Here is an 18,832-nt window from a genome sequence, read left to right on the forward strand (position 1 = left end):
TTATATGTTATTTATTCACTTTGAAACATCACAAAGGTTTTCTGTGTGCGACACAACATTCCTTCCCCCTATTCCATCTGTCTCAGGCTCTGCTTCAAATTCAGGCCCTTATGGGTGAAATATCAATTTCACAACAACATTAGATTAATTCCAGAATCCTTACCAAAACCTGACCACAGTCGCACATGCACCCCCACCCACTCTCTTCTAAAATCAATACAATCTTTACCGTAGTATACTGGAGTATTAAGATGTACTCTACTTAGGTGTAATCTCAACCCACAGTTCACTCTTAAGTGCGAAAAACGTGCTACGTATAACCATAAAGAGATCTTCAGTTGCCCAACGAAGAACCCTCAAAGAACTACTTTTGTAGAGTTCTTTGAGGGTTCTTCATTGGGTGAAGAGGTTCTACCTGGGGCCAAAAAGGGTGCTCCTTTAGGGACAAGCCAAATAACCCTTTATGGTTGTATTAGGTTTTTTCATTATGACACAATATCTTTTGGTCCAATCCCAGCCTGTCAGTGTACCTGTCTGTTTACATCGTGTGTTTGGTTCATGACTACAGTGGCCTTGTCAGAGACCCAGGGCATTACATTGTACACACATAGACTTTTCCCCTGGGCGTTGAAACCCAATCACAGACGCTGTGTGTGTGTGCGTGCGTGCGCATGTGCGTGCGCATGTAGTGCGTCACGAACACACCTGTGTGTGTGCATGTGTCAGTCTGTTTTTATACTGTGCAGTCCTTACTCCTTATGTGATGCTGGTGTTGTCCTTTCTCCGGGGGCCTGCCTCTGGTCTGTGTACATTGGCTTCTCTAAAGACACCGTGTGTGTTTGGATAGCGACTCCTATTGCTGCAAAATCTGATATTGAATGTTGTCCTTTTAATCAGGCTGTCATTATGGTTGTTTTCATATGCAATCAGGCAGGCTTTTGAAGCATGCTGCTGTGTCCCTGTATTGGGTGTAAATAGACACTTAATAGCCACGGTTCAAGGCCTGGGGTATGCACTGTTTGTATCTGATTATAGTCACAACATTAGTTCAACAGTCATTCAAAAGCTTAGAAAATCTCCCCTTCTTTGTCTTTATTGTGCTCGCTTGCTTTCTCACTCTCTTTCCATTCCCCCTGTCTCTGTGTGTATCCGTATCTGTCTCTGTATCTCTCACTCTCCCTCCCCCTCTCAACTTCTCCCATCTGCCTCTCTTTATTAGTCTGTTTAAGTCAATATTGTGTGCTGTGAATTAACCAGATGCTTAGAATAAAGGTGGGACATATTGCTCCTGACAAGGACCCCTAACTCCGACAATAATCCATCTAAACTGACAGGGACCACTGGCCATTCAAGAAACCTCCGTCATGAAATTGAGAGGCACGCTGGGCATCCTTTCATCCTCCCCTACTGAGACAGAAAAAGAGTGGCGCGCACCCGGGGGGGGAATGAGAGAGCGAGAGAGAGCAGAGAGGAGGAGAGAGAGAGAGAGAGAGAGAGAGAGAGAGAGGAGAGAGAGAGGAGAGAGAAGAGAGAGAGAGGAGGAGAGAGAGAGAGAGGAGAGGAGAGAGAGAGAGAGAGGAGAGAGAAGAGAGAGGAGAGAGAGAGAGAGAGAGAGAGAGAGAGAGGAGAGAGAGAGGAGAGAGAGGAGAGAGAGAGAGAGAGGAGAGAGAGAGAGAGAGAGAGAGAGAGAGAGAGAGAGAGAGAGAGAGAGAGAGAGAGAGAGAGAGATTCTTATTATTTTGGAACTTTTGTAAGTTTAATGTTTACTGGTACACTTTTCATTGTTTATTTACTTTCGTTTATTATCTTTCAACTTGCTTTGGTGGGTAAACATATGTTCCCATTCCAATAAACCCCTTAAATTGAAATTGAATTAAATTGAAATTGAATTGAAGAGATTCCCGAGAGAGAGAGAAAGGGAGAGAGGAGAGAGAGAGGGAGAGAGAGAGAGAGAGAGAGGGGGGGGGGGAGAGAGAGCGAGAGAGAGGGGAGAGAGAGAGAGACAGAGAGAGAGAGAGAGACAGAGAGACAGACAGAGAGAGAGAGAGAGAGAGAGAAACTTTGACTCAACTCTGCCTTCGAGTGCCTGCTTTAGCGCAACGCAACAGAGCCCCTACTGGTCGATTGGTAAGACATTCGCCTCACTGTGTCCCAGTGTGCTTGTGAATCTCTCTTTATGGCAATGCCATGGAACAACAACTAAGGGATTTTAAAGACTTAAGTGAGTGTCAGACAAAGAGACTCGTTCCTCCTCCCATTGTCGTATTGTCTTCCCACTGTTGCGTGCTGTTTTCATGTCTTAACCATCGCCACTAGAGTAGAGCTGTTTGATTCCTCAGAAGACATTAAACAAACACAGGCTTTCAAAGGCTGGATTAACACTCTACCTCTGAAGACTCAGATTAAGCCATAAAACAGCCGCGTAAGGGTCGTGTGTGTCTCTGAGTGACCCCATTATGCCATTGACAGGGTCTGTGTAGGTGGTAATGTTCCCCAGATAACCACATACACCCTCACTCCTTCCCCTTGTATTCCCTTCCGTACGCACTCTCTCTTTTTATCTGTATCAATTCACACTCTCTTATCTCTCTCTCTCTCAATAGTTGTTGAAGTATACGAGTCTCTCTCCTTTAAAAGTTTTTGAACCCTTTAAGCCTTTTCTCAACCGATTGGTAGAGCATGTTTTGACAATGGATTTAGAAGTGAATTTTAAATTTCACTTGATTGGTCAACTGCCCCAGCCCTCCTGCATCGATTTACATATTTTGTATCCTTTTGGGTTACTGCAGTTCAGTGTTGTGGCACTCGAACTTTGCCAACTCAGAGGACTGTAAGAAATCAAAAAAATCGGTCACCAACAATACAAGATTAAAGGCTTGGAATTCAGTTGGTGAGGGATTAATATTGCACCATTCCTGTTAGTAGAGACCTTGAAGAGTAGGGATATGAAAATAAATAGTTCAAATGTAAAAAGGTTCAAAAGCACGCATTTTGTAAAAATTTGGTCAATGTCAGTAAAAAGTATGGTGGACTAAAGTATAGGGAACATTTGTTTTTTATTGAAAAAACTTATTTTGGTGAAAAATATGATTAAATTGTTGAAAGCAAACTATATTAGGAAACATACACTACGGGTCAAAAGTTTTAGAACACCTACTCATTCAAGGTTTTATTTTATTTGTACTATGTTCTACATTGTAGAATAATAGTGAAGACATCCAAACTATGAAATAACACATGAAATCATAACCAAAAAAGTGTTAAACAAATCAAAACATATTTTCAATTTGAGATTCTTCAAGTAACCACCCTTTGCCTTCATGACAGCTTGCACACTCTTTATCATGACACAAGGCGAGACCCAAATGCAGACACAGTAGGCAGATGGTTGGAGTTTAAGATGTTTCATAAATCCAAACAGAATAGGCAAGAGAATGGTCGTGGACAGGCAAAAGGTCATAACAAGATCAGGACCAGTCCAGGAGGTACAGAGTGGCAGACAGGCTCGAGGTCAGGGCAGGCAGAATGGTCAGGCAGGCGGGTACAGAGTCCAGAACAGGCAAGGGTCAAAACCGGGAGGACTAGAAAAATGAGAAAAGGCAAAGCAGGAAAACGGGAAAAACCGCTGGTAGGCTTGGACATACAAGACGAACTGGCACAGAGAGACAGGAAACACAGGGATAAATACACTGGGGAAAACAAGCGACACCTGGAGGGGGTGGAGACAATAACCAGGACAGGTGAAACAGATCAGGGTGTGACACTCTTGGCATTCTCTCAACCAGCTTCATGAGGTAGTCACCTGGAATGCATTTCAAATAACAGGTGTGCCTTCTTAATGCATTTGAGCCAATCAGTTGTGTTGACAAGGTAGGGGGGGTATACAGAAGATAGCCCTATTTGGTAAAATACCAAGTCCATATTAGAGCAAGAACAGTCCATCATTACTTTAAGATATGAAGGTCAGTCATTACGGAAAATTTCAAGAACTTTTAAAGTTTCTTAAAGTGCAGTCGCAAAAACCATCAAGTGCTATGATGAAACTGGCTCTCATCAAGACTACCACAGGAAAGGAAGTCCCAGAGTTACCTCTACCTCTGGATAAGTTCAATAGAGTTACCAGCCTCATAAATTGCAGCCCAAAAAAATGCTTCACAGAGTTCAAGTAACAGACACATCTCAACATCAACTGTTCATAGGAGACTGCGTGAATCAGGCCTTCATGGCAGAAACCACTACTAAAGAACACCAATAAGAAGAATAGACTTGCTTGGACCGAGCAATGGACATTAGACTGGTGGAAATCTGTCCTTTGGTCTAATTTGAGGTTTTTGGTCCCAACCGCCATGTCTTTGTGAGATGTAGTGTGGGTGAATAGATGATCTCTGCATGTGTAGTTCCCACCGTAAAGCATGGAGGAGGAGGTGTGGTGGTGTGGGAGTGCTTTGCTGGTGACAGTGTCTGTGATTTATTTAGAATTCAAGGCACACTTAACCAGCATGGCTTCACAGCATTCTGCAGCGATACGCCATCCCATCTGGTTGGGCTTAGTGGGACTATCGTTTGTTTTTCAACAAGACAATGACCCAACACACCTCCAGGCTGTGTAAGGGCTATTTTACCAAGAAGGAAAGTGATGGAGTGCTGCATCAGATGACCTGCCCTCCACAAATTGAGATGGTTTGGGATGAGTCGGACCGCAGAGTGAAGGAAAAGCAGCCAACAAGTGCTCAACATATGTGGGAACACCTTCAAGACTGTTGGAAAAGCATTCCAGGTGAAGCTGGTTGAGAGAAGGCCAAAAGTGTTTGCAAAGCTGTTATCAAGGCAAAGGGTGACTACTTTGAAGGATCTCAAATATAAAATATATTTTGATTTGTTTAACACTTTTTTGGTTATTGCATGAATCCATATGTGTTATTTCCTAGGTATTAATGTCTTCACTATTATTCTACAATGTAGAAAGAGAAAGTAAAGAAAAACCCTTGAATGAGTAGGTGTTCTAAAACTTTTGACCATTAGTGTAAATTGGTTAAACCACATTTCATGACCCATGGAGTCAATGAATTAATATTCAGACTTAAGGTTACCTATAATAGTAGGAAAACGGGAGCAGGCAGGGCGGATGTAGTGACGTTGTGTTGTGGTGGTGGCTCTTTTTAATTGGATCATGGCGCTGACTAATGCAACACCATGAACTGGAGCATGACCTGAATGCTTTCTGGACCAAATTGAAGGTGTTGGGAAACACGTTTTGGGAATTTCGCAGTGCTGTATGAGCGCAGTGAGGTCGAGTTGCAGTTACAGCTTGAGGAAGTGGGATGCAAATAACGTTTTTGGTTCCTTTTCTGTTTTGTAATCATCTCCATTTAATTCTGACTGAGACCCAATCCCCACTCTCTGTGATGTTTCTGTAGTTTCATGAATACAGATCTTGAATTTGGACGTCTCTTTCTCTGTCTCTATCTCTCTCTCACCCTCTGTCTGCCTTCTTTCTCCCTTTCCTGTCCTATTTCTCTCTCTCGGTGTCCCTTCCCTCCTTTCTCCTTTCTCTTGCTAGTCTCTCCATTCTCCTCTCTTTCACCCCTTCTTTCTTATTTTTCTCTTTCCCCTTCTCTCCTCCTTTTTATCTTTTACTCAACCCCCCCCCCCCCCCCGCTCTCCTCTTCTCTCATTTTCCATCTGTCCATTCCCTGGTTTGGCTTGGTCTTCTTCGGTCTGTGTGTGGTGGCATTGGGGGCAGGGCTTTCTAACTGCCTTGCCTGCCTGGCTGACTGGTTGGGTTGAGTGCAGTCAGTGTGCCCGGCCCCTCTCATAATTATAGACAGTAAACAGCCAGTCCTTTAAGGCCCAGTTTCCTGTCTGATGGGGCGAGCGTTCACAGGAAGAAAAAAGAGGGAGCCAAGGAGAAAGGAAAGGAAAAGGAGAGGAAAGGAAAGGCAAAATGGTGGGCCGAAGGCTGACGAATGTAAAGTATCATCCTCATTTACAGTTGTTGAGAATGAAATGAAAGAAGAGGGAGAGGAGAAGAGTTGGTGACACACATTCCTTCAGTTCCAGAAAGCCAAGCAGCCTGTTTGATCGGATGTTCAGCAAACCCTAATTAGAACAGCAAACCCTAATTAGAACCTCCAACATCCCCCTGATTCAACTTTTTTTTCTCTCTCTTTTATTTCTCTTTACTTCTCTTTCTCCCCCTATCTATGACAGCTGTCTTCTTCCTCCCTTTCTCTTTCCTTTCTCTTTTTCTCTGTCTCCCTCCCTTCTAGCCCCCCTTCTCTCACACACATGTTCTCTTCTATTCCCTTCTCTCTCTCTCTGTCTGCTTCCTTTTTACTTTCCTCCTCTCATTCACTCTTACTTTCTACCCCTCTTAATCTCTTTCTCCGTATTTCTAATCTTCCACCGTCTCTCTTCTTTTCTCCAGCCTTCTTCCCTCCCTCTCTCTCTCATGCCCTTTTTCTCGCTCACACTTTCTCTCACACTTTCTCTCTCCCTCCCTCTCTCCTTCTCCCTTTCTCCCTGTGCACTGCACTGGCAGGCGAGTGGGACTTGAGATTTTCTTTGGCAGTCTGATCCTTCTCACTTGGCTGGGACAAGACCTGGAGCGTGCTACTGGCTGGGAGTGTGGAGGGGAGGGAGGGAGGAGGGGAAGGGAAGGAGGGAGAGGAAGGGGGACTGAGGGAGGAGGCGTGTTCTGCAGCTGGTAATGAAGACTTCTCTTTTCATCCTCAGAAGGCAGAGTCTGTGTGGACGGGCCCAGGGGCTGCACAGCTCCAGTGCTCTCTCTGCTTCTAACGTGTGCTGAGCCCTGCTCTGCTCTGCTGTGCGCTCCATTACGCTCTGCGCTGCTAGCCTGTGTGACTGGCTGTCTGCGCTCCGCTGAGAAAGAGAGAGAGAAAGGGAGAGCAACTACTACTGCTACAGATGTGAGGCTTTCCCCAGTGCTGACTATACTATACCGCTCCTGAGGTAAGAGTTTAGACTACTACAGCTGCTGTTGATATGTCAGTGTGTTTTGTCTGCACCAGTGAAGTCTGTATGTCTGTCTGGATGTCTGTCTATCTAGGTGTGCGTGAGGGATGAGGGGGTGTGGGGGCAACCTCCATTCATCCCTCTTCCCACCGCAAACAAATTCAGACACACATACACAGACGCATATCTTTTTCCATGATGTAATCTTCGTATTTTGTCCCTTTTTGACAGTTTGGTGATGCTGACAGTGTTCCTTTTCATATGTTTATGTTAAATTCACTCATAATGTGACTTTAAAAAGGACAATAAATACTGAGAATTCTCTACCAGGCCTGGACTAGACTGTCTGGACTAGACTGGGCTGGGCTAGAGTGTCTGGACTGGGCTAGGTTGGACTAGAAGGGGCTGGACTCAACTGGGCTGGACTCAACTGGGCTGGACTAGAGTGGGCTGGACTCAACTGGGCTGGACTAGAGTGGGTTGGACTCAACTGGGCTGGACTAGGCTGGGCTGGACTCAACCGGCTGGGCTGGGTTGGACTTTTTTCCAGCTTTGATAAACTAGTCTGCAAATATGGCTGGACTGGACAATGATTCGTATCTCTACTGACCTACTGTAAACTTCTGAACTGGACTAGTCTAAACTGTGCTCTGCTGTACTTAGCTGAGCTGTGCTGGACTAATCTGTGCTAGGCTGGGTCAGGCCCTCTCCTGTATGTGTGAGTAAGAATAAGAGAGAGAGAGACACAGAGAGAGATAGACTATGTGTGTCGGTGAAAGACATAGTGTGTGTCAGTGACAGTGTGTTTATTTGCTCTGCTGCGGGGCAGACCGATCCAATGGGCTGTTTGGAGCTCATCTCTGTAAATAAGATAGAGGGAGAGGGAGAGGGAGAGGGAGAGGGAGGGAGGGAGAGAGAGAGAGAGAGAGAGAGAGAGAGAGAGAGTCAGTCTGCATGCGTTCCTCATCTGCAGCCCAGTGACAGCAGCTTTGATGTGAGTCCTACTGCATCTGTCCCCTCTCCCCGCCGGGCACCACCGGCCCCAGCCCCACCACTTCACCCCACTCGCTTTCATCCACATTCCCATGGAAATCCATCCATATGCACTACTTCAACTCCCCCTCTTCTAGGCCCACTATCCCCTTCAAGTGCACACTGACACCCTGCGGTGAAGCCTTCACCCCTATCATCACAGACTCCTACATCCTTCCCAAGTAGCACCCTATTCCCTATATAGTGCACTAGTTTTGACCAGAGCCCTACGATAATAGGGTGCCATTTGGGATGGAGTATATGCCTCTTGCTTTATTTTCTCCTTTTAATGTTCTGGTCTTGTCTGATTGTGCTGCTACTACTGCTCTGTTTCTGGGACTTCTAGGGGGAACGGGTATTTCTGAAGCCTCTCCCTCCCGGAGGGAGATCCTGAGTGACTTTCCATTTGTTTTCTGCCTGTGCCGGCCAAATGCTCTCCTGAATAGTGTACAGGAGCCTGGGTTAATTGAAAAAACATAGGCTTACGGTCTGGTCTGCCATGAAGGAGGGAGAGGAGACGGTCCTTGTGTCACTGTGTGAATGGACTTTCCAGAGCTGGCTGGAGAGACGGGGAAGGAAAGAAAGAAAAGAATAAGGAGAGAAAAAGGAGGACACAGAGAAAGAAGATTATGAAAGACAGAGAAAATAAGAGAAGAGGGAAAGGTAAAAATAGACAGAAGGATAGAGAGAATAGAGTGAAATAGGGGATACATCATGTTGAGATTTAAAGGGCAAGTTAAAAGACCTCCACAAAACAAGAAAGAGAACAATCTTCAGTAGACTTCCTTAGTTACATCATAGGATATAATATTTCTGTAAGGAGTCTATAGTGTGCAACAGTAGTGTGTTTAAAAGGGGGTTATAGGTCTGTAGAAGACTGGAATGACACACACACACACACTATGAGAAGGGAGAGCCTCATGGTATTGTTGGCTGGTCATTAGAGCCCCACTCGGCAACAGTAAAAGCAACACTAAAAACCACTTTACTGCAGTCCACCCAACAGCGCTGTTTGTGCCATAATCTTCTCCATGGGGAGTCTTTGCAGGAGTTAACACCACTTTACTGCAATGCCCCTCAGCAGTGAGAGTGTCTGTACTATAATCAGCATACAGTAAAGACCTGATTACTGACATCAGGTCTTTAGGGCAGTTTTGTTCTGCTTTACTGCACTTCCTCTTCCGTCAAAACTGTAAGTCGAGAGCGATTGAATCTCACTCTACCGTGGTCTGTCTGCCTGCCTGCCTGTCTGCCTGTCTTCCTAGCTCTCTCTCTCTCTTCTCACCTCAACCCTTTATCCCTCCCCCATTTCTGCATTGTTTTCCTGTTTGCGGTGCAGTCTTGTTTGGTGCTGATTGCAAAGCTGTCACTGGGTACAGATGGCATATTTGTTGCACACATGTACTGTATGCAAGTGGCTGCTCTTGTTGCCGGTGGCTGTTGGTTGTTGCCAGGGGGGCCACAGAGTTTACAAAGTAAGGCATCTCTTGTTGACTTCCTCTCTGGGTGGTTGATTCCTCTGTTTGTTAGGCTCCCAAGCCGTCACGAAGCCCTCCTACTGCCTTTCCCTGTGTTAGTTAATGTAACATTACACTTCACCCCTGTAAACCTTATTATACGCAGACAGACACACATACACAGGCACGCATGGACACGAGCACAGACAGACACACATGCACGCGGTATGGAAAGATCGACAGTGTCATCAACGCAGGGCGGCAGGTAGCCTAGCAGTTAGAGCGTTGGGCCAGTAACCGAAAGGTTTCTAGATCGAATCCCTGACTTAAAAGGTTTTTAAAAATCTGTCGTTCTGCTCCTGAACAAGGCACTGTTCTTAGGCTGTCATTGTAAATAACAATTTGTTCTTAATCTTAACTGACTTTCCTGTTTAAATAAAATAAAAAATAAATAAATAAAAACACATCTTCAAAGTCTCCTAGAGGGGGTATCACCATTAAACCAACCCCCCCCCCTTAGCTTAACCCTCATATCATTGAGGAGACAGCAGGGTGAGGTGGGGTTAACCTCAGGAGCTGGGATCAAACAGCCAACAGCATAGGAATAAATTACTATAACCCCAACTACAGATGTAGGATCTTAATTTGATCGCCCTGTTGTACAAGAACTTTCCGGCAATTCAAGAAATGTAAAACTTGCAGTGTCCGTTAATTATAATCCATGTAATAATTAACATTTCCTGTTGCTGCAGGATTATTTTCCTGCTGTATCAAATTAAGATCCTACATCTGTACTGTGATTAAGGGGTTAAGGGGCATAGTCAGTTTGATCTCACCCTGACTAAAGTGAAGACTTCAGTGATGTGGTCTAAATAGGGGCCAGGAGTTTTTTTTGTCATGAACTGACCAGGAAAAACTCTGGGCCCTAGTTATAGCAGGATGCATAGCTATATATGGCCAAGTACCTCGAGATCAGATCAGTCTGATTTACCTTAGCTACTGTGTAAGGCCAGGAGTTTTTCCTAGTCGGGTGGGTCACATGCACATGGTTGGAAAAAACTCCTGGATTTAACATATGCATAAAGGACATGGTCATGGACAATGTTGTTTACCATATCAACAATGTGGTTGTTGGAATGGTTATGACAGAGGTTATTGAATGACAGAGGTTATTGAAGCCTTTATTCCCCGCCTGAGTGTCCACCGTGTCGCACCAGTGTTGAAAGGAGAAGACTGACTCGCTTTTAGCTGCGGTAGTGAGTGTCTCACACACACAAACACACACACGTACGCACGCACACACACAGACACACACAGACACACACAAACACGCACACACACACCGGCCACAACTTGAAAAGGAAGAAAAGTTTTGTCCTTTATACTTATGGTGCTTTCAAGACAACTGGGAACTCTGTAAAATCATGACGTCAGTGATCTTCTGGTCGGAAAGTCATAGTTCTAGAAAGAGGCCGGAGTTCCCGACTTGGAATTCCGAGTTGGATGACCTTTCAACACTATTTTTCCGAGTCGGAGCTCATTGTTTTCCGAGTTCCCAGTTGTCTTGAACTCACTGAAGTCGGAAGTCAGAGATTTCCGAGATCCAAGTTCCCGGCAATAGTTGCCCTTTGTGAACGATGGTGATGTCATGATTACATCACAGGAATGGCACATTGTGAAATAGTGAAATGAGGTGTATTTCTAACCTGATCCTAGATCTGGTTGTGCTGTCTTAACAACTCCTATTGTCATTGTTAGGAGTTGGCAAGACATCTAACAGCTTCGGTTAGATACATGTGAAAATAGATGGGTTCTTGGTAAAGGTTAGGTGATCAATTTTATTTGGGATGGTATGTCCTTAAATAGGATGTGTTCAGTTCTGACTCAGTGTGGTGTTGAGCTCCAGTAAGTGATCTTCTGTGAAGCATCTGCTTGTTACAACACAACACTGTTCCTCAGCAACACAATCACCATCTATTACACTGCTTACTCACAGAACAACTTATATACACACACACACACACACACCACACACACAACACACACACACACACACACACACACACACACACACACACACACACACACACACACACACAACACACACACACACACAACACATTGCACGCACATGGGCATGCACACATCACACCACACACACACACACACACACACACACACACACACACACACACACACACACACACACACACACACAACACACACACAACACACACACAACACACACACACACTCACACACACACACACACACACACACACACCACACACACAACACATACACACACACACACACACATGCACGCACATGGGCATGCACACATCACACACACACACCACACACACACAACACACACACACACACACAACACACACACACACACACACACACACACACAACACACACCACACACACACAACACACACACCACAATACACACACACAACACACACACACACACACACACATGCACGCACATGGGCATGCACACATCACACACACACACACACACACACACACACACACACACACACACACACACACACACACACACACACACACACACACACACACAACACAACACATGCACGCACATGGGCATGCACACATCACACACGCACACAACCACCAAGAGCCAGCTGGGGCATTATTTCCGAGCTGTGTCCAGCAGCAGGCAGCAGCAGGTATGTAGATGATGTGTAATGAATAGGATTTGTAGTCTGAGGCTCTTGAAGCTGAGCAGACTCAGAACAGAGATAATGCAAAACACATGACAAAGAGCGAAAGAGGGGGAAGTCCTTCCCTTTCTCCTCTCACACAGAAACATTTACCCCAAAAATCCATGTGTCACTGTTTGTCAGGTCACACCTTCCATGTGAAGAGCCTCTCCTCAGCTCCCCCGCAAATCCCCCCAAAACAGACCTGACTGGACTGGGGAAGAGACTGCTGGGGTGACTGGCTGGCTGTGTGTGTGTGTGTGTGTGTGTGTGTGTGTGTGTGTGTGTGTGTGTGTGTGTGTGTGTTGTGTGTGTGTGTGTGTGTGTGTGTGGTGTGTGTGTGTGTGTGGTGTGTTGTGTGTGTGTGTGTGTGTGTGTGTGTGTGTGTGTGTGTGTGGTTGTGTGTGTGGTGGTGTGTGTGGTGTGTTGTCTTTTCTGGTTGGTTGTGTCTTTCTCTCGCTCTCTTTCTCTCTCTCTCCCTCTCTCTCACTCAATTCAATTCCAATTCAATTTCATTTTAATTTAAGAGCTTTATTTGCATTGGAAACATATGTTAACATTGCTAAAGCAAGTGAAATAGATAATAAACAAAAGTTGCAAAAGAATAAAGACGTCAAATGTCATTATGTCTACATACAGCGTTGTAATGATGGGCAAATAGTTAAAGTACAAAAGGGAAAATAAATCAACATAAATATAGGTTTAATTTACAATGGTGTTTGTTCTTCACTGGTTGCCCTTACTTTTGGCAACAGGTCACAAATATTGCTGCTGTGATTGCACACTGTGGATTTTTACCCAATAGATATAGGAGTTTATTAAAATTGGATTTGTTTTCGAATTCTTTGTGGGTCAGTGTAATCTGAGCGAAATATGTGTCTCTAATATGGTTATACATTTGGCAGGAGGTTGGGAAATGCAGCTCTGTTTCCACCTCATTTTCTGGGCAGCGTGCACATAGCCTGTGTTCTCTTGAGAGCCAGGTCTGCCTTCGGCGGCCTTTCTCAATAGCAAGGCTATGCTCACTGAGTCTGTACATAGTCAAAGATTTCCTTCATTTTGGGTCAGTCACAGAGGTCAGGTATTCTGCTATTGTGTACTCTCTGTTTAGGGCCAAATAGCATTCTAGTTTGCTCTGTTTTTCTGAAAAATTTGTTCCAATGTGTCAAGTAATTATCTGTTTTTTTCTCATGATTTGGTTGGGTCTAATTGTGTTGCTGTCCTGGGGATCTGTGGTGTCTGTTTGTGTTTGTGAGCAGAGCCCCAGGACCAGCTTGCTTAGGGGGCTCTTCTCCAAGTTAATTTCTCTGTAGGTGATGGCTTTGTCATGGAAGGTTTGGGAATTGCTTCCTTTTAGGTGGTTGTAGAATTTAAAAGCTCTTTCCTGGATTTGGATAATTAGCGGGTATCAGCCTAACTACATGCATTACTTGGTGTTTTACGTTGTACACAGAGGATATTTTGGTGTTTGTCCCATTTTGTGAATTCTTGGTTGGTGAGCGGACCCCAGACTTCACAACCATAAAGGGCAAGGGGTTCTATAACTGATTCAAGTATTTTTAGACAGATCCTAATTAGTATGTTGAATTTTATGTTCCTTTTGCCTTGTCTCTCAGATCGTTCACAGCTTTGTGGAAGTTACCTGGGGCGCTGATATTTAGTCCGAGGTATGTATCGTTTTTTGTGTGCTCTAGGGCAACGGTGTTTAAATGGAATTTGTATTTGTGGTCCTGGAAACTGGACCTTTTTTGGAACACCATTATTTTTGTATTACTGAGATTTACTGTCGGGGCCCAGGTCTGACAGAATCTGTGCAGAAGGTCTAGGTGCTGCTGTAGGCCCTCCTTGGTTGGGGACAAATGCACCAGATCATCAGCAAACAGTAGACATTTGACTTCAGATTCTAGTAAGGTGAGGCCAGGTGCTGCAGACTGTTCTAGTGCCCTCTCCAATTCGTTGATATATATGTTGAAGAAGGTGGTGCTTAAGCTGCATCCCTGTCTCACCCTCCGGCCCTGTGGGAAAAAAATTGTGTTTTTGGCCAATTTTAACCGCACACATTTTGTTTCAGTACATGGATTTTATAATTTCGTATGTTTTTCCCCCAACACCACTTTCCATCAATTTGTATAACAGGCCCTCATGCCAAATTGAGTCATAAGCTTTTTTGAAATTAACAAAGCATGAGAAGACGTTGCCTTTGTTTTGGGTTCTTTGTTTGTCAATTAGGGTGTGCAGGGTGAATACGTGGTCTGTTGTACAGTAATTTGGTAAAAAGACAATTTGACATTTGCTCAGTACATTGTTTTCGCTGAGGAAATGTACGCGTCTGCTGTTAATGATAATGCAGAGAATTTTCTCAAGGTTGCTGTTGACGCATATCCCACAGCAGTTATTGGGGTCAAATTTGTCTCCACTTTTGTGGATTGGGGTGATCAAGTACAAGTATAGCCAATTGTAATTTGTGGTCTGTATATTTTATAATTTAATTTAGGATACCATCAACCCCACAGGCCTTTTTGGGTTGGAGGTTTTGTATTTTGTCCTATAGTTCATTCAATTTAATCCAGTGGGTTCTGGTAGTCTTTAAAAGTTGATTCTAGGATTTATATTTGATCATGTATATGTTTTTGCTCTTTATTCTTTGTTATAGAGCCAAAAAGATTGGAGAAGTGGTTTACCCATACATCTCCATTTTGGATAGATAATTCTTCAACAAGCTCCATAGTAACAGCAGCGTTAGCCCCAGTGAATACAAGGGATATGGAGAAGTGGTTTATCCATACATCTCAATTTTGGATAGATAACTCTTTGTGTTGTTGTTTGTTTAGAGTTTTCAAATTTTTCCAGAAGTGGTTGATTTATACAGTGGGTAATTTCCTGTAATTTTCATCATAGGTACACTTCAACTATGACAGACAAAATGAGAAAAAAAATTCCAGAAAATCACTTTGTAGGATTGTATTTTCCACCATAATTTGCAAATAAATTCATTAAAAATCCTACAATGTGATTTTCTGGATTTCTCATTTTGTCTGTCATAGTTGAAGTGTACCTATGATGAAAATTACAGGCCTCTCTCATCTTTTTAAGTGGGAGAACTTGCACAATTGGTGGCTGACTAAATACTTTTTTGCCCCACTGTATGGATTATTCAATTACATTGAGCTGAATTCTGACGTGCTATTCCTTCTTTTTCCGTAGTGTATTTCTGTTTTATTTTTGTGATTCACCATAGTGAACTCCTCATGACTCATGACTCCTGCATGCTTTGTTGACTATAAACGTTCTTGTTTACCCAACCATGGGACAGACTATGTCTGTTCCCACACTCGGGATTCTGACTCTCTATTGGTTGCACAGATTTTTGGCCTCCCATCCTATTCTAACCACCTCTCGCCGACTTTGTAGTCATGTTACCTGATGAAATTGCTGTATAATATGATATTGTTGCCATCTAATGCACATTCAAATGTCATAAATCAACACTGTAGAGCTCTCCCTGTCCTCCGCCGTGCCCTGATTGTATTACTGTTGATGATATCTGGAAATGTGCATGTACACCCTGGCCCATCTACTGTTGCTAGCCCCAATTCTGACTTGTGCTCTGATATCTGTTTCACTGATTTCTGCTCTCGTAAAAGCCTGGGTTTTTGGCACGTTAACACTAGAAGCTTATTACCTCAAATGGATCAATTGAAAGTGTGGGTTCACAGCTCCAATCCAGATGTGTTGGTCATTACTGAGACATGGTTAAGAAAGAGTGTTTTGAATACTGATGTTAACCTTTCTGGTTATAACCTTTTTTGGCAAGGTGGGGGAGTGGCAATCTTTACCAAAGATCACCTTCAGTGCTCGGTTGTCTCCACCAAGTCTGTCCCCAAACAATTTCATTTGCTGGTTTTAAGCATTAAACTTTCAAATAGCTCTTTGTTGACTGTTGCTGGGTGTTATTGTCCTCCATCAGCACCGGCCTGTACCCTGCCTGCCCTAAGCTCTCTCCTGGCCCCTTACACTAAGTCTGAATTGTTCCTGCTAGGTGACCTAAACTGGGACATGCTTAAACCACCTGACCAAGTCCTAAAGCAATCGGACTCTATAAATCTTTCTCAGATTATTACCAATCCCACAAGGTATGACTCCAAACACCCAGTAAAGGCTGCTCTCCTCAATGTTATCCTCACAAATAATCCTGATAGGTATCAGTGTGCTGTTTTCTGTAATGACCTTAGTGATCACTGTTTTACAGCCTGTGTTCGTAATGGCTGCTCAGTGAAACGACCTGTCCTGATTTGTCATAGACGCTTACTAAAAAACTTTAAGGAGCAAGCCTTCCTTCATGAACTGGCCTCTGTAAATTGGTATAGAATCAGCTTGATCCCCCTCTGTCGAAGACGCTTGGACCTTCAGTGATATGTTTAACAAACACGCCCCCATAAAGAAAATGATAATTAAAAACAGGTTCAGCCCCTGGTTCAACCGTGATCTTCCAGAGTTACTCCACCTCAAGAATTGCATTTGGTGAAAGGCTCGGCACACGCATACTCAGGCTGACTGGCTCTCGTTCAGGCAAATGAGAAATAAGTGCACTCAGGCTATCCGGAAGGCCAAAGTTAGTTACTTTAAGGAGTATTTCTCTCTCTGTGAGTCTAACCCCAAGAAGTTCTGGAAAACGGTTAAAGACCTGGAGAATAAACCCTCCTCCTCACAGCTGCCAATGTCCCTGAAAGTTGATGATGTGGTTGTTACTGACTAGAAGCACATGGCTGAGCTTTTTAATCACCTCTTCATTAAGTCAAGATTCCTATTTGACTCAGCCATGCCTCCTTGTCCATCTAACATTTCCTCATCTCCCACCCATTCTAATGTGACTAGCTCCAATGCACATCCCTCTTTTTTCTCAGTCCCGCTACAAAGTTTCTCCCTGCAGGTGGTCACTGAGTCCGAGCTGCCAAAGGAGCTCCTTAAACTTGACCCCCAAAAAACATTTGGGTCAGATGGTTTAGACCATTTCATCTTTAAGGTTGCTGCCCCTATAATCGCCAAGCATATTTCTGACCTTTTTAAACTGTCTCTCCTCTCTGGGGAGCTTCTTATTGCTTGGAAAGCAGCCACGGTTCATCCTTTATTTAAAGGGGGAGATCAAGCTGATCCTAACTCTTATAGGCCTATTTCTGTTTTGCCTTGTTTATCAAAAGTGTTGGAAAAACTTGTCAATAATCAACTGACTGGCTTTCTTCATGTCTATAGTATTCTCTCTGGTATGCAATCTGGTTTCCACTTAGGTTATTTATTTAGGCAAGTCAATTAAGAACAAATTCTTATTTACAATGCCAGCCTACCCCGGCCAAACCTGGACAAATTGTGCACCACCCGATGGGACTCTCAATCACGTCTGGATGTGATATAGCCTGGATTCGAACCAGGGACTGTAGTGACCCCTCTTGCACTGAAATGCAGAGCCTTAAACCACTGCGCCACTCGGGATGTGTCCCTGCAACCTTAAAGGTCCTCAATGATGCCACCATTGCCCTTGATTCTAAGCAATGTTGTGCTGCTATTTTTATTGACTTGGCCAAAGCTTTTGATATGGTAGACCATTCCATGGGCCGGCTAAGGAGTATTGGTGTCTCTGAGGGGTCTTTGGCCTGGTTTGCTAACGACCTCTTTCAAAGAGTGTAGTGTGTAAAGTCAGAACATCTGCTGTCTCAGCCACTGCCTGTCACCAAGGATGTACCCGAAGGCTCGATCCTAGGCCCCACGCTCTTCTCAATTTACATCAACAACATATCTCAGGCAGTACAAAGCTCTCTCATCAATATATATGCAGATGATACAGTCTTATACTCAGCTGTTCCCTCCCCGGACTTTGTGTTAAATGCTCTACAACAAAGCTTTCTTAGTGTCCAACAAGCTTTCTCTGCCCTTAGCCTAGTTCTGAACACCTACAAAACAAAGGGCATGTGGTTTGGTAAGACGAATGCCCCTCTCCCCACAGGTGTGATTACTACCTCTGAGGGTTTAGAGCTTGAGGTAGTCACCTCATACAAGTACTTGGGAGTATGGCTAGATGGTACACTATCCTTCTCTCAGCACATATCAAATCTGCAGGCTAAAGTTAAATCTAGACTTTGTTTCCTCTAAGGTAATCCCTCCTCCTTCACCCCAGCTGCCAAACTAACCCTGATTCAGATGACCATCCTACCCATGCTAGGTTACGAAGACATCATTTATAGATCGGCAGGAAAGGGTGCTCTCGAGCGGCTAGATGTTCTTTACCATTCGGCCATCAGATTTGCTACCAATGCTCCTTATAGGACACATCACTGCACTCTTTACTCCTCTGTAAACTGGTCATCTCTCTATACCCGTCACAAGACCCACTGGTTGATGCTTATTTATAAAACCCTCTTAGGCCTCACTCCCCCCTATCTGAGATACCTACTGCAGCCCTCATCCTCCACATACACGTTCTGCCAGTCACATTCCGTTAAAGGTCCCCAAAGCACACACATCCCTGGGTCGCTTGTCTTTTCAGTTCGCTGCAGCTAGCGACTGGAACGAGCTGCAGCAAACACTCAAACTGGACAGTTTTATCTCAATCTCTTCATTCAAAGACTCAATCATGGA

At 44.2% G+C, this 18,832-nt stretch overlaps 1 protein-coding gene across 4 annotated transcripts in view; it reads left to right on the top strand.

Moving 5' to 3' along the window:
• The window catches only part of LOC111952421 (zinc finger protein 469), a 155,581-nt gene that overhangs the window by 54,313 nt on the left and 82,436 nt on the right, over nucleotides 1–18,832 (top strand). For 3 of the 4 annotated variants that reach the window (XR_011474209.1, XM_070435246.1, XM_023971067.2), the window contains one exon: nucleotides 6,736–6,972. The gene's annotated coding sequence lies outside the window, so the exon portion shown is untranslated. Of the gene's footprint in view, nucleotides 1–6,735; nucleotides 6,973–13,818; nucleotides 13,870–18,832 lie in introns of all 4 variants that reach the window. The other variant, XR_011474210.1, reaches the window with a different exon arrangement.

The sequence above is a fragment of the Salvelinus sp. IW2-2015 genome, linkage group LG26 (genome assembly GCF_002910315.2).
Source record: "Salvelinus sp. IW2-2015 linkage group LG26, ASM291031v2, whole genome shotgun sequence".
NCBI classification, from domain to species: Eukaryota; Metazoa; Chordata; class Actinopteri; order Salmoniformes; family Salmonidae; genus Salvelinus; species Salvelinus sp. IW2-2015.